The sequence below is a fragment of the Rhinoderma darwinii genome, unplaced genomic scaffold (assembly GCF_050947455.1).
Source record: "Rhinoderma darwinii isolate aRhiDar2 unplaced genomic scaffold, aRhiDar2.hap1 Scaffold_44, whole genome shotgun sequence".
NCBI lineage: Eukaryota > Metazoa > Chordata > Amphibia > Anura > Rhinodermatidae > Rhinoderma > Rhinoderma darwinii.
In genome coordinates this window covers 170,225-185,897 of record NW_027463870.1, presented here as the reverse complement: position 1 = coordinate 185,897, position 15,673 = coordinate 170,225, and the positions used below count along the sequence as shown (strand labels likewise).

General features: G+C 44.1%; 1 long non-coding RNA gene across 1 annotated transcript; it reads left to right on the top strand.

Moving 5' to 3' along the window:
• The first annotated feature begins 286 nt into the window (after nt 1-286).
• Nucleotides 287-4,494, top strand: LOC142714078 (uncharacterized). The gene is made up of 5 exons (XR_012870287.1): nt 287-354; nt 1,171-1,235; nt 1,681-1,812; nt 2,644-2,710; nt 2,890-4,494. It is a non-coding gene; the product is annotated as an uncharacterized LOC142714078 (long non-coding RNA).
• Nucleotides 4,495-15,673: the final 11,179 nt, after the last annotated feature.

Below are 15,673 nucleotides of genomic sequence, written 5' to 3'. Positions count from 1 at the left end.
CAGCGAAAATCGGGATTCCTCTAGGAGATGGGGGCATTGGGGATTGGCATTTGTAAATTGCCCACATTGTGACCCCCCCTAATGTCAGTCATGGACAGCTGGGCCTGGGTGTGACTGCAACCTCTTCACCCCTATAGTTATGTTCCCTGGGTTTACACTAACATTACAAAATGTTTTCAATGTCTGACTCGTCCTGTGATAGAAAATGAAAGGTGTGAAAGTAAATATATTATTATTCATTCTAGATATGGGGTTATTTTATGTTTATTCCATTATGTATTTTACAGACATTTATGACATCTGAATATGTGGCACCAGTGACAGCTGACATTCTAGAAGATCCACTGTATATATGTAAGTACTATAGCAAATGACAACCTATAGAAATTCTATAATCTGATGTCATCCAGAATGTTCCTATAGAGACACATGACAAGACTGTGGGAACAAATTCCCCAATGTTGTTCATCCAGGGCCTGTCTTAGGGGTGTGCGACCTGTGCAGTTACACTGGGTGCATCACCTGTCACTAATGAATGGGGCGCCACTGGTCTTGATGTCTGGGGCACCCATTGCTTGAACACTCAATCCCACTCTTCATGTAAAAAAAGTAAAGGGCACTGCTCAGGATGCAGATACAATTCCTTGATAATGGATTACATTACAGTGTGGCTGACAATACTTGTCTGGCAGTGTTATTTGGGCACTGTATGATTGCAGTATTTGAGTACTATATTCTACGCCATAAAGCTGAATTCAGATGCTGCAGATTTGCTGCGCGGCAAAATTCACAAGTGTTACAGGTGAATAGTTACAGTCTCAAAAACTCATCCACATGTAGCAAAAGTAAACGCTGGGAATTTTGCTGCAGCTTTATATTATTATTATTATAGAAATGCTCCATAAAGAAGATATTATGGTATTAGTAATATATAAGGGACTTGTTATTTATGTAATTTCCTAATACACATTTGGCTTATGGGGGAGCACACAGCGCACACAGAGTGTCTACATTACCAGTACTGCAGTCTGTGCGCCACCATACAGGTCCGTCCACATGAAGTTGCTGTGTACATGAGCCCTAATGTACATTTCCTTCATTGTTGGGTGGTCTATACTGAGCACACGTCTGTCTGGAGTAATAAAACTACACAATTATTGTTTTTTCCAGAACACCTTAAGATCGGCTGCCTGCTGCCAGGGGGACTCTCTGAAGCAATATTTCATCTATGCAAGGTACGTCTCTTATTAGTTACTATATGCAGTATCCAACAATACCCTCCACAGTTAGAATGACACTTTTTGTATGTCCTGGGTCAGAATGCCCATTTTGTATGGCCCACAGTAATGAAGCCCCCTTTTCTAAGCCCCGACTCAGTCCTTTTATCCCCCATATTAATAGTGCCCCCTTTGCTCCTATAAAATAAAAAATTATACTCACCTAATAGACGACCAACCGGGTCAGACATTTTGCTTCCTCCCTGCGCCGTTATTGTTTGTCCAATTTCAGGGGCGTATGGAGCCCCAGAGCTGTGGGCCACCCCAAATCCCTGGACCCCAGCCGGTCAACCTATTTACCCCTTTGGTAATTTTACACTGGTTGGGAACTGGACTCTGTTCTAGATAGAAATGTTGCCATTGATTGAGATTTGTCCTAATACATTGTCTTTCTTTCTCCTAGAATTAATTCCTCATAAGAGTTAATGATAACCACACGTCCCAGGAGGGCAGATCAAAGATTAAGCAGAGCCCTCCACCTCACATCACATAACGTTCTACATTCAGTCGGATGTATTCAGTAGGAGAGTCCAAGGTCAGTGTATTTTATTAACTGCATCTCTAAATGATCACATAGTGTGTATTACTGGTCAATACTGAAGGGGGCACTACCACCATAGATGGCCTGGGCACCCTCAACTTACACTGCCGATCCGGCATTTAGGGCCAAACCTATAATATAAAAAAACAGAAAGATACAATCCCTAGTTTATTGACTGGGTGATGTTATTTGGGCACTGTATGATTAAATTATTTGGACACTACATGGTGCATCATAAGGGGGAGGACGTCACAGATACTGCACATGTCACCAATAAACCTAAGGCCGGCCCTGGATGTGACACAATAGCTGCCACGTGACATGCCATCCACACGGACATGACCGCTGTGGCCTAGCAACTAAAGACAACAGAACCACCAGCGCAGGAGCCACAGGGAATTTAAAAAATGAGTAGGGACAATTTGTTCTTTTTAGCCATATGCGGCTTAGACTAAGGTTTATGAAACTGTCAGAAAACCCCTTTAATAATTATTTTGTCTGTTGAATCCAGAAATCCAATTTACCATTTTCTACTCTCTCTACTCCAGTCCAAAAGACTCCACAAAAGACAAATTAGAAGTTTTCCATTAAGGATAAGATTATATAGAAGAATAACAATAAGCTCCTGGTCCCTGATACAAAATCTATACCAGGGTCCTCCAACTATTATGTGCCATTATACTGCTGGTGTTATTTGTGTGGCAGAGGGGCATTGGACTCGCCCTGTGATAGAAAATGAAATGTGTGAAAGTAAATATATTATTATTCATTATAGATATGGGGTTATTTTATGTATGTGCATTAAACCCATTATGTATTTTACAGACATTTATAACATCTGAATATGTGGCACCAGTGACAGCCGACATGCTAGAAGATCCACTGTATATATGTAAGTATTATAGCAAATAACAACCTATAGAAATTCTATAATGTGATGTCATCCAGAATGTTCCTATAGAGACACATGACAAGACTGTGGGAACAATCTCCCTCATGTTTTCAATAGGCTGAACATATATTTGTTGATATGATGAACCATACTAAGCGCACGTCATAATATCTTCACAGTTTATACTTTTTGTTCCAGAATTTCTTGAGATCGGCTGCCTGCTGCCAGGGGGACTCTCTGAAGTAATATTTCATCTATATGCGGTATGTCCATCATTAGTTACTATATACAGTATCCACCAGTAGCTCTGTACATTGAAAAAGTAATGAGCGGGCAAAATGCCAAGAAAGGCGTAGCAGTGGGGAACCTTGGATAGTTGGTAGGAATAGGCATAATGTAAGTTAGGGGTATCTTTGTCCAAAATGCTGGCCACATGGCTCGGTTTGGGACTGAACGTAGGTGTAAGGTAATTGGGTGAGGGAGTGTAGGGGGATTTTAGACAGCTCTGGTCTGCCAAGAACATTTGCGATGTGTCAAGGCCTGGATGCAATAGACAAGGACTTAAGTGAGTTTCATTACACAGTCATAATCTGCAGGCATAGGTGATAATGGATACTGGCAGAATGTTTTTATATTTACAGCACTCAAGCGGAAAGCAATGGAAGGTGCCAGGATATTGCCACGTATAGAGCCCCCACAAATCATGCAGCACAAGGACCTGGACTTGGGGTGAACTGGATTGTTTGGAGCAAATGGCATCAAGGAAGCAAGGCAGGTATCCTCAATGGTATCATTCTAGCAAAAATTTGAGGGAACATGGCACGATGATGGGCCAAGTGCCAGGATCCTTGCGCAGGGATCCAGGGTCGATGAAGGCAGCAATATCCCAGTGGGGCCTTATAATCTCAACATGGGAGAGGGACACCTTGGGGTTGCCAAAATGTTTAGAACACGGGGTACTGGCACAATGTTTGGAATTACAGGAGCAGCGCATCTGGATGTAAAGAGAAGCAGAAGAAGGCAACAGTAGCTGGTTGAGTCTGATTCTGATCTGTCAGATGATAATAAGTGGTCTGATGTTGGGGATAGATGGGCTAATGGGCAAGACGTTTAAGATGCTGAAAAAAATGTTTACGCAGGATAAAGTAAAAAGCTAAAAGTGAGGAGGCGTGATACCGAAAGCCAATCCTTTACTGGAAAGAGGGGGTAAAGTTTGGGGCCAGGAAACATGTTTGTGGATTTCTACCTACACACACTTGTCCCAGGAAATGTTGGGAAACATAAGGGAGGTTAGGCTTGTCTAGTTTTTGTGATGTCTATGGAAGATTTTGTTTAGTATTGCAGTGTTATGGTGGTGGAGCAGGACCCCCTTATTGATCAGGTGCCAATAAAAAGGGATGGTGCCTGTGAAGCAGGCTGGTAAGTATAAAAAAAATACATCTGTCGCACCTAAAAGAGGCATCATCAGTAAACAATGAAATAGACAAGGAGTTGAGTGAGTTGCATCATTAAAGCAGAATCTGCAGGCACGGATGACAATGGATACTTGCAGAATGTTTTTTGTGCCTACAGGACTCAAGTGAGAAGCAGTGGAAAGGACACGGATATCGGCACGGATAGGGCGTCCACGAGTCATGCAGCACAAGGAACTGGACTTCTGATGTAATTGACTGTTTGGAGGAGATGGCGTACATATGCGAAGAATGTAGTTGGCTTTCGAAGCGCGTAAGCAGTCTTGTATCATCACTTCAACATGCCGTGTGGTTTATAAAATGTTTTTCTAATAAAGTCATCACATTGTCATGAGGATTGCTGGACCGTATTTTCTTCTGTGTACTGTATATTTATTGGACAGTGCGAACGCCATACAGCCCTCCCTGTAGAGAACGCCATACAGCCCTCCTGTAGAGAACGCCATACAGTCCCCCTGCAGAGAACGCCATACAGCCCCCCCTGTAGAGAACGCCATACAGCCCCCCCTGTAGGGAACGCCATACATCCCCCCCTGTAGAGAACGCCATAGAGCCCCCCCTGTAGGGAACGCCATACAGCCCCCCCCTGTAGGGAACTCCATACAGCCCCCCCTGTAGGGAACGCCATACAGCGTTCCCCCCCCCTGTAGGGAACGCCATACAGCGTCCCCCCTTTCCAAAAAAATGCGACCTACAGTGTGTCCTACAAAATACATGTATCCCCTATCCACAGGATAGGGGATACAAGTATGATCGCTGGCAGCGAAAGCTGCTTCTATCCTCTCCTCAGGGTCCCCGGCAGTCACTGACAGCCGGAGACCCGACATTCAGCAGCCCGATCGCGCGGGCAGTAAGTTAAAACCGGAGTCGTAAAAAGTCTATGGCTCGGGTTTTGGGGACCCTGACCGCTGGCCGTAAAAATACAGCCAGCGGTCGGGAACCAGTTAATGGCAGAGCGGGGAGATACCTCCCTGCTCTGCCGTAGTGTTCAGTGGCGTCCCGCTGTAGCAGCCATAGCGGCTGCCAGCGGAGCCTCCGGCCATGGTGGGGGCCCGTGCCGGCGGGCGACACGGGCCCCCTCATGCCGCGGGCCCCGTAGCAGCCGCTACGGCGGTAGTTACGCCACTGCTCAGTACATATATACAACACCAAAAAAAATCTCAGTGTTATGACTGCGGACCTCTGTCGCTCACACTGTGATGAACGGCCGCGACCGCAACTTCCTGGCCACCTCCCAAGAGACCACGGCTGGCGCGGCCTTCCCTTCCTGGAGTGTGCGAGGAGTGCCTTAAAGGGCCAGCGTGCGCACTTCCTAAAAGTTTTTTATCCTACCCCAGTGCACCCTGGATTATAAAAAGGTCTCTGCCCTTCCACTCCTTGCTTGAGCGTTGTTTGTACTTTTCCCATGTTTGTATTGCAAAGGGTCCCTTAGTATTTTCCTGCTTGATCCCAGAGTTCCCGTTCCCTGCATCCTATTTCCTGTATCCCTTGCTGTTTCCTAACTGTGCCTGCCTTTTATCAGAGTCGTGTGGTACCGCCGGCTGGATATGCCACGTCTGTGAGTCATCTACCATTCCTGGTGCCATCTGCTTTGTCTGGCGCAACCTGCCACACCTAGCCCTATCTGAGCCGGAGCCCACGGCCTAGTGGGTCCACATACGGATGTAGCCATCTTTAACTTGACTCTGATAACTTGTTGCAGCGTGATATCACACAAAAATAACCATTGAGAAGTCATTGAAAAGGTCAAGATAAGGGATCTTTCCACTGTGTATTTAATGCGTTATTAGTCAAGCTAAAGTCAGCTACATATGTTCCCTATATTGTGACAGTACGCTCAGGCCATGGAACCCGCTGGCCAGCCTAAGACCACAGTTCAGGTCATACAGACGGATATGCGTGACCTATATACACGTCAGCAATTACTAAGGGGTGGACCCCAATAGTATATATTGTATCTATATGCACGTCAGGATCAACTCCTCGTGGCTGTAAACTCCATCATCGCCCGACTGGATCAACTCCCTTTTCCTTCCCCAGAGACTACTGCCGTTCCACTGCCTAATACTCCTACTGTCTGTTTTCCGGATCCACAGTTGCACTGCCTCTTTTTCCTCGCTATGACTGCGTGCTCACCATTTCTCCTCTGATGAGGCCAAGGTAGCGTTCATTATTTCCCTCCTCGCTGGCAAGTCCCTCGCATGGGCGAACCCCATCCTGGAATGACAGGGGCCCAAATTTTCGGACTTAGCCCTGTTCTTACAGACTTTTTGTGACGTGTTCAAGAAGCCGGGTCGAACATCCTTAGCAGCAGCCACTCTGCTAACCCTCAAGCAAGGGGGTCCACAGCAGGAGAGTATGCCATCTCCTTCCGTACCCTGGCAGCAGAGTTGGCATGGAACAATGGAGCATTGGTGGCGACCTATGGCATGGACTGTCCTCACACACCATGGACGAGCTGGCAGCCCGCGACCTCCCACCTACCTTGCATGCCCATATCCTGTTGGCTACCCGGGTCAACATGAGGATCCAGGAACGCGATGAGGAGGTTCGGTGGAGAGACGTTTTCACAGATTAGCACCCTCGTTCCAGAGACCACTACTGCCCCCTCTTGTTGCTCTACCTGAGGAACCAATGCAGGTAGACAGAGTCAAGTTGTCCGAGCAGGAGAAACAGCGCTGACGCTCTTCAGGTCTGTGTTTGTATTGCGGCCTTAAAGGCCCTTTCGTGCGCCAATGTCCACAAAAGCCGGAAAACTCCAGCTCCTAGAGAGGCAACTCTAGATGGGATGATGCCAAACATCAAAACCTCTTCCAAATTATCTATTCCTGTGACCATCATCTCGGGAGAGACATCACACTTCTCCTCTGCCTATTTTGACTCCAGGGCAGCTGCAGATTTCATCCAGCAGGATTTAGTAGACCGACTACATCTACCCACAGTTCTTTTAGAGAGATCCCTTGCTGTTGCTTCTGTAAATGGACTACCATTGCCCGATCCTATTGTGGCTATCATGAAACCACTTACGTTACAAATCGGAGTCCTTCACTCAGAAAAGATCAACTTCCTCGTCCTGCCTAAAGCCATCAACCCGGTTCTGCTGGGTCTGCCTTGGCTTCGTCTACACGCCCAGGTCCTTCACTGGAGTTCTAGAGAGGTCCCCCAATGGGGGCCAAGATGCCTTAGCCGCTGCCTGCAACAGGTCCGCCCTGTTTTGCCTCCACTGCCTCAGTCACTCTCCGATCTACCATCTCATTAAGCCAGTTTTGAGGACATCTTCAGTAAGAGCAGGTAGATAAAAACAGTGGGTACCAGGTGGGATCCACTGTAAAAAAGAGACACCATCCAGGCGCAATACTTTTTTGAGAAAATATATATATATAATTAATTGTCTAAAACAATAGATCATAATAAAACATACATAAAAAAGAGAGATAGAGGGGGTTTTGAGGTACAACGCGTTTAGTGGAAACAGAACCACTTTATCAAGTAAACATGAGACCATAAAGTTTTTTCCAGAGAACCCCTTTAATGACCACCGTGAAAAGGCGTATTGTCATTAAGGGGTTAAATTCGCAGTGTTGGACGGTCATCTCCACTTTACTGTTGTATCATTATTATGCCGAAATTTATATTATATTATATAATATAATAATATATTATATAATATATATATTATTATATTATACCTGTTAGGAGATGATGTCACCCCCAGATGAAGGCTGTGCCGAAACGTGCGTCGTGGTTGGCGCCATCCCGGTTGTGTCATATAGATGGGTATATATTGAGGCATGTTATTTCATATGCTGTACTCTTTTGAACATGTGTTGCACCTATCCTAGGACCATCAATACTTGTATTTAGCTTCTTGTCCATGTCCTTGTTCATCCTGCAGTATTGTAAAGACAATTTATATTATATATGGTATATTTATCCTTATTTCATATATATTGCTTAGCACTATACACTTTATAAATAAGATGTATCCGTATTGTTATGGGCATATGTTCACCCTGTGTATTTCACTCTGGAGATGTTGCTATATCTATTGTGTGACACTTTTTATTCATTTGTCCTCTATATTTAATAAAGTTTTTTGATACTTTTCAAAAGCATCACTATTGGTGCTTGGTGCCATTATTGTTTAGGTCAGGTTCGCCCCCTGCCGCTAGGGGCTGTGGGGTAACACAGCAGGAGGCGTGTGCAGATGCCTGAGGGACTCAGTGGTGTGCCTGCTGAACATGGTGGGCGGTTCCCTGGTGAAGGGTGCGGGTCCATCCCAGGTTTTCGCGTGGGCGGTCCTGTAAAACATTTTCCCTTGTTAACCCTCTTCCGGTGAGTTATGAGGCGGTTGCGGTCTCAGTCCAGACTGAGACACCTAATTAGGTAAACAGGGATAACTTGGCTGTGTATGTCTGCTTCGAGGGATCGGTGCCCATCTTAAGCAGGAGGTCAGGAAACAAATAGGGAAGGATGAGTATGTGGAGATGTTCTCCCTCCTCCCCTTGGAGAAGTTCTATCTGGATCAGGGGAAGAGGGGCTAGAGCATAAAAGAAGTAGGAGGAGAAAAGGCGTTATCTCCTGATTCCGCAAATGTTTACCAATTGGTTAATATGGTGAACGTTTTCATTTGCGATTCTAGCTAGAGTGATTTGCGAAAAGACCCCGGAGCACTGCTCGGCCCTTTTATGTTTTATGGATTCTATTGGGGAAGCATATAGGGTGTATAAGGGCCTGGTATGGCTCCGTTATTGTAAAGGGAAGTGTCCATATGTATGTATATATGTGTATATATATATGTATATATATATATATATATATATATATGTATATAGTATGTATGTATACAGTGTGTGTGTATATATATAAATATACACATATATATATAATATATATGTGTATGTATAGTACATATAATGTATCATGAGCCAGGGCTGTAACTACAACAGCCCTGGTCATGAATGCGGTTGGAAGCAGAGCAGGACAATTAGCATGTCCCTGCTTTGTTAGGAAACCATGGAGACATGGGATAGTTATCCCCTGTCTCCATTTCAAGTCTCCCGCGCGCACGGACTGTCTCGTGCGGGCTCTCATGAGTCGGCTGGTGATACATTATCACCATGCCGACCCATGCTAGCCTGGAGCAAGCGCCACACTCCCCGCTGCGAGCGTACCGACAGGGTTAAATAGCCCTGCATCGGTACGCTCAGGAGCCGAGCTCAGGAGCCAAAGCTGAAGAAGATCAGCTGAGAGCTGCCATCACACACCACCGACCTCTCTCTCTCTCCTCCAAAGACCTGGGTTACTGCTGCTGCCTCTGCTGCTCCACAAAGTCACGCTAAGGGTATGTGCACACACACTAATTACGTCCGTAATTGACGGACGTATTTCGGCCGCAAGTCCGGGACCGAACACAGTGCAGGGAGCCGGGCTCCTACCATCATACTTATGTACGATGCTAGGAGTCCCTGCCTTGCTGCAGGACCACTGTCACGTACTGAAAACATGATTACAGTACGGGACAGTTGTCCTGCAGCGAGGCAGAGACTCCTAGCATCGTACATAAGTATGATGCTAAGAGCCCGGCTCCCTGCACTGTGTTCGGTCCGGGACTTGCGGCCGAAATACGTCCGTCAATTACGGACGTAATTAGTGTGTGTGCACATACCCTAAGTATCAAGTGTAGCAGCAGCTACACTTAACCCTGTCTCTCCCTGTCTCCTCCTGCTGTAACCCTTGCCTCCCTGAGTTACTGTCCCTACTGTCCCTGAGTTAACCCTTGCTTCCCTGAATTAACCCCTTGATACTGTCCCTACTGTCCCTGAGTTAACCCTTGCTTCCCTGAGTTAACCCCTTGCTCTCCCTGAGTAAGTTAACCCCTTGCTCTCCCTAAGTTAACCCTTGCGTCCCTGAGTTCCTGAGTTAACCCTTGCTTCCCTGAGTTAACCCCTTTCTCTCCCTGAGTAAGTTAACCCCTTGCTCTCCCTAAGTTAATCCTTGCTTCCCTGAGTCCCTGAGTTAACCCCTTGCTGTCCCAGAGTCCCTGAGTTAACCCTTGCTGTCCCAGAGTCCCTGAGTTAACCCTTGCTGTCCCCTTGTTCCTCCTTATCCCGTATTAACCCTTAGTGTATAGGGAAAGTTATATTAGGAGGGAGTGGGATAGAGATAGAGAGCGTGTGAGAATCACAAGTAACTTATGTTTATTGTGTTGTAACGTAACTGTATTCTGTGTATGTTTATGTAAGTGGGTGGCGGTATAATATCTTGATACAGTGTTTATACTGTACAGTGATTAGTTACTGTATTATACATATGAGAGTGATTACTGTATGTTAATAAATATTACCTTTATTTACTATACTGTCTTATTCCCTTGAGTAGCCGCTAAAGCAATTAGATCGACGTTAGTATAAGGAAAAGGTAGGGAAACTAGGCATAACCCTAGTGAACCTGTTTATAAAGGCGGTAGTAATAGTGGGTGTCACTAACCAGTGAATCCCGCTATTACCTCACCCCCTTTAACAGTTATGATAAAGAAGTCACAGTACAGCTGACACTAAGCTTTATGCATAACATAGTGGAATGTCAAAAACAGCAAAAAAAATCAAGAGAATCAAAAGAAATTTAATAAAACAACACCAGTCCCAAGTGAATATAATTCGTAATGTTGTAGGGGGGTAAGGGAATGATAATGCTGGGAACTCTCTCTGTTATACTCTACTTAAACCCTATACACACACAAGAAACAGAGTATAGAGCCAAGTATATATGAAAAGAATAACAAATTTTATTAAATACATATAAAAACATACATGTTAAAAAGGTACATGAGTGGAGAGACTCTATATGATATGAACACAGGTAAGTAGGAAAACCAAGTGTATGGTGTGTTTAATGTCCTTATATTAAGGACATATGAATAGGGCAGTGTGTTATCGTATATAACGTTAGTTGTTTGAGTGTGAGCTGTTTTGTTAAGGACAGAAGTGTCCAAAGGGTGTTTTCTAGAGTAAAATACTCCCAACATTAATAACTCAGATAGCCTTACCCATAATAGTAGTCCTGGTAGCCTGGATACCTGTGTGTAGAACAATAAGATGTCATTTTTTATCAAAATTTCTTATTTTCACAGGAAACAAAATACCCCATTTTGTTGCCCAATTTGTCCTTGGTGCGGCAATACCCCATTTGTGGTGATAAACCATTTGTGGATACCACCATTTGGCCTACTGGAGTTTTTCTGGTGCTAAGTCATGTATGCAGAAGCCCCTGAGGTACCAGTACAGTTGAAACCCCTGAGAAGTGACCCCATTTTAAAAACTACACCCCTTAAGACATTCATCTAGAGGTGTAGTGAGCCTTTTGACCCCACAGGTACTGTGTAAAAGATAATGCGCAGCAGATGGGGCAGAGTGAGATTTGCAATTTTCTATATATATATGGCATGTCCGTGCCCGATATAGTGTGCCCAGCATGTGCCACTGGAGATATACACACCATAAGATGTAATGTGGGTTCTCCCGGGTACGGCAATACCCTACATGTGGCTGTTATTAGCTGCCTTGGCACACGGCAGGGCTCAGAAGGGAAAGATGAGGGGCATAAGCTGTGCGGAGTGTATCAGGGTAAATTAAAAATTAAGGGATGTATGATAAATTCGAAAACAATCTTTCATACAGAGCCCTGGTTTTTCAGGACACGTGTCGCATTCGTATATTGTTTACCTCCTTATCCCCCTCTTTGAGCAGACTCTGCACCTCTTTTGACTTTTTCCCTTCTTGCCAGTTTGGGGAACTTCTCCTGGAAAGTGTTGCCCTGGTACGATGCGTGTGGCCTCGCTTCCGGAAGTACTGGATGCTCCCTATTCTTGGTCCTAAAGATTAGGTTCTTGATAATCACCTCTTGAAATTCCAGGAAAGTTCCCCTCTGGCCTGCACATCGACGTAGCACATACGCATTGTACAATGCCATCTGTATGATGTGCACGGCCAGCTTCTTATACCACACCCAGGGGTGAACCTAGCCTGTCTGCCGCCTGAGGCGAACTATAAAAAGGCGCCCCCCCCACCCAAAATCTATCTGAGTTTTCTCATTCCTAGCTTTGCACATCGAACACGCAATATATACATTTTTTAAATAGGAAAGCATTTGATGTTTATTTGTTAGGCCCTGTTCACATGGAGTATTTTGACGAGTTCTTGGGCGCGGAAACCGCTCCGCAAAACTCGTCAAATACCGGCCGAAAATGCCTCCCGAGAAAGAAGGGACATGCCCTATCTTCGCGCGTTTACGCCTCTGACCTTCCATTGACATCAATGGGAGGAAGAGAAAGGGTATTTCGCTGAGTTTTTTGCCCGTAGCACTCAATGGCCGCGAGCGAAAAACGCGGTGAAAATCGCGGCAAACGACGTGCAGGAAGGACAAAATTTGCCTCGAAATCCCAAACAGAATTTTGAGGCAGAATTTTCCTCCTGCAAAAAGCTCAGTGTGAACACAGCCTTAAAGTGCTATTTGAAGTATGGAAAATATTTAAAGAATTATTCTTACTGCCAATCAGTGCAGTGCAAATAGTACAGTCTGCCCTGCCCCATATCTCTCCTCGGCAGCCAGTCTCATTTGCGGCGTCACTCTCTGCAATTACATTCAGGCCAGTCCAGGACAGATCGCGCTTAGCGCTGTTTTGAAGTGGCACGTCCTGGGCTGGTTTCTTTGCTCTACCTGCTGTATTGTAGTGGTCTGCCTGTGCTGGCTCGATGCCAGTGGTGGATTCATATGATCTTAGGCTCTGGGCTGTACACAAGTTATGGGCCCACATTCCACATGTAAGTATCACCTATATGTCAAAGTACATCACATGCCACTCTGCAGACTGTCTCTTAGCCTGATCATCTGCTGCCACACTCACACTTCCCCACAGCCCCCCCCCACAGTAATTTACATAGATTGTAAGACCAACATTACCAATAATACCCCATACTGTTACTGAATAATACCCCATACTGTTACTGAATAATACCTCCATACTGTTACTGAATAATACCCCCATACTGTTACTGAATAATACCCCATACTGTTACTGAATAATACCCCATACTGTTACTGAATAATACCTCCATACTGTTACTGAATAATACCCCCATACTGTTACTGAATAATACCCCATACTGTTACTGAATAATACCCCATACTGTTACTGAATAATACCCCATACTGTTACTGAATAATACCCCATACTGTTACTGAATAATACCACCACACCATAACCACATAGTGACTGAATAATACACCCATACTGTTACTGAATAATACCCCCATACTGTTACTGAATAATACCCCCATACTGTTACTGAATAATACCACCATACTGTTACTGAATAATACCCCCATACTGTTACTGAATAATACCCCATACTGTTACTGAATAATACCACCATACTGTTACTGAATAATACCCCCATACTGTTACTGAATAATACCCCATACTGTTACTGAATAATACCCCATACTGTTACTGAATAATACCTCCATACTGTTACTGAATAATACCCCCATACTGTTACTGAATAATACCCCATACTGTTACTGAATAATACCCCATACTGTTACTGAATAATACCTCCATACTGTTACTGAATAATACCCCCATACTGTTACTGAATAATACCCCCATACTGTTACTGAATAATACCTCATACTGTTACTGAATAATACCCCATACTGTTACTTAATAATACCCCATACTGTTACTGAATAATACCCCCATACTGTTACTGAATAATACCCCATACTGTTACTGAATAATACCCCATACTGTTACTGAATAATACCCCCATACTGTTACTGAATAATACCCCATACTGTTACTGAATAATACCCCATACTGTTACTGAATAATACCCCATACTGTTACTTAATAATACCCCATACTGTTACTGAATAATACCTCCATACTGTTACTGAATAATACCCCCATACTGTTACTGAATAATACCCCCATACTGTTACTGAATAATACCTTTATACTATTACTAAATAATACCCCCATACTGTTACTGAATAAAACTACCAAACCATGATCACATATTACTACAACATAGTGTCAGAAAAAACCCACCATACTGTTAGTGAATAAATCACACTATATATAGACCAATATTACCACCATATAGTGACCTTATAGAGGTAGATACCAGTTATACACAAGATATCTGCAAACCATATAAGTGATTACAGTATAGTTATATCGAGTGACTATTGTGGCAAATGTAAGTTTTTAAAAATTTTATACTGCTTTTTTTTTGGTAGGTTCCGCTGGAGCGTTTGGACTACGTCGTAGATTCATTGGACTACTCCGATGATCTACTTTTAAAAAACAAAAATAAAATGGTGAAAGAGGGTTGCAAGGGGGAGTTTAGATTTCAATAAAAGTTTTTCTTATGTCTGTTTTTTTTAATACTTTATTATGGCCTTGGTAATGGCTGCTGTCTGATTGAGAGCGTCCATTACTAAGAAGGGGCTTCGTGTTAGCCAGTAAAAAGTCTATCACTAACCCCTATTATTACCCCGATTCTCACTGCCGCGAGGGGAGTACGATCCAGTACCCGACCATCTGAAGCAACGGTAAGGCAGCAGGGCGGCCACAGGCTGGTTTTACCAGGCTGGGAAGGGATAAAAAAACGTGGCCCTTCCCACCCTGGTGATGCTAGGCTGCAGCTGCTGTATTGTATCTGGCTGGTTGTGAAAAATAGCGGGAACCCCACGTCTTTTAAAAAAAAATAATAATAGAAAAAAAATTACGTGAGATCCCCTCCATTTTTCATAACCAGCCAGATACAATAAAGCAGCAGCAGCCTAGCATTACCAGGGTGGGAAGGGCCATGGTTTTTGGCCATTCCGAGCCTGATAGTACCAGCCTTCGGCCACCCCAGTACCCGCCCTTCTCTTCAGACGGTCGGGTGCTGGATCGTACCCAGCTCTTCCCAGTACTCCTGGTGGCGGTGGGTACCGGGGTAATAATAGGGGTTAGTGCTAGCCTTATTACTGGCTAACACTAAGCCCCTTCTTAGTAATGGACGCTCTCAATCAGACAGCAGCCATTACTAAGGCGGTAATGAAGTATTAAAAAACAGAGACATATAGAAATATATTTTATTGAAATGACAACTCTTCCACAGAATCCACTTTAACCATTTTATTAAAAAAATAAAAATAAAGCTTAAATCATCGCAGTAGTCCAACGAATCTACGACGTAGTGCAAATGGTCCAGCGGAACCTGCAAAACAAAAATGAGCAGTATGAAAAATAAAAATAAAGTTGGCTGTCCCCACAGACATATGAATAAATAGCTACCTTCGGAAACATATTAAAATAATTAGAAAAATTAGGCCCATAAAATAAAACCTATCAAATACAAAAAAATAATTATAACACCTTTCTTTTAAAGAGAACCTTTCACCTCCCCATACATGTACAGCTGAGTGTAGCATGTAA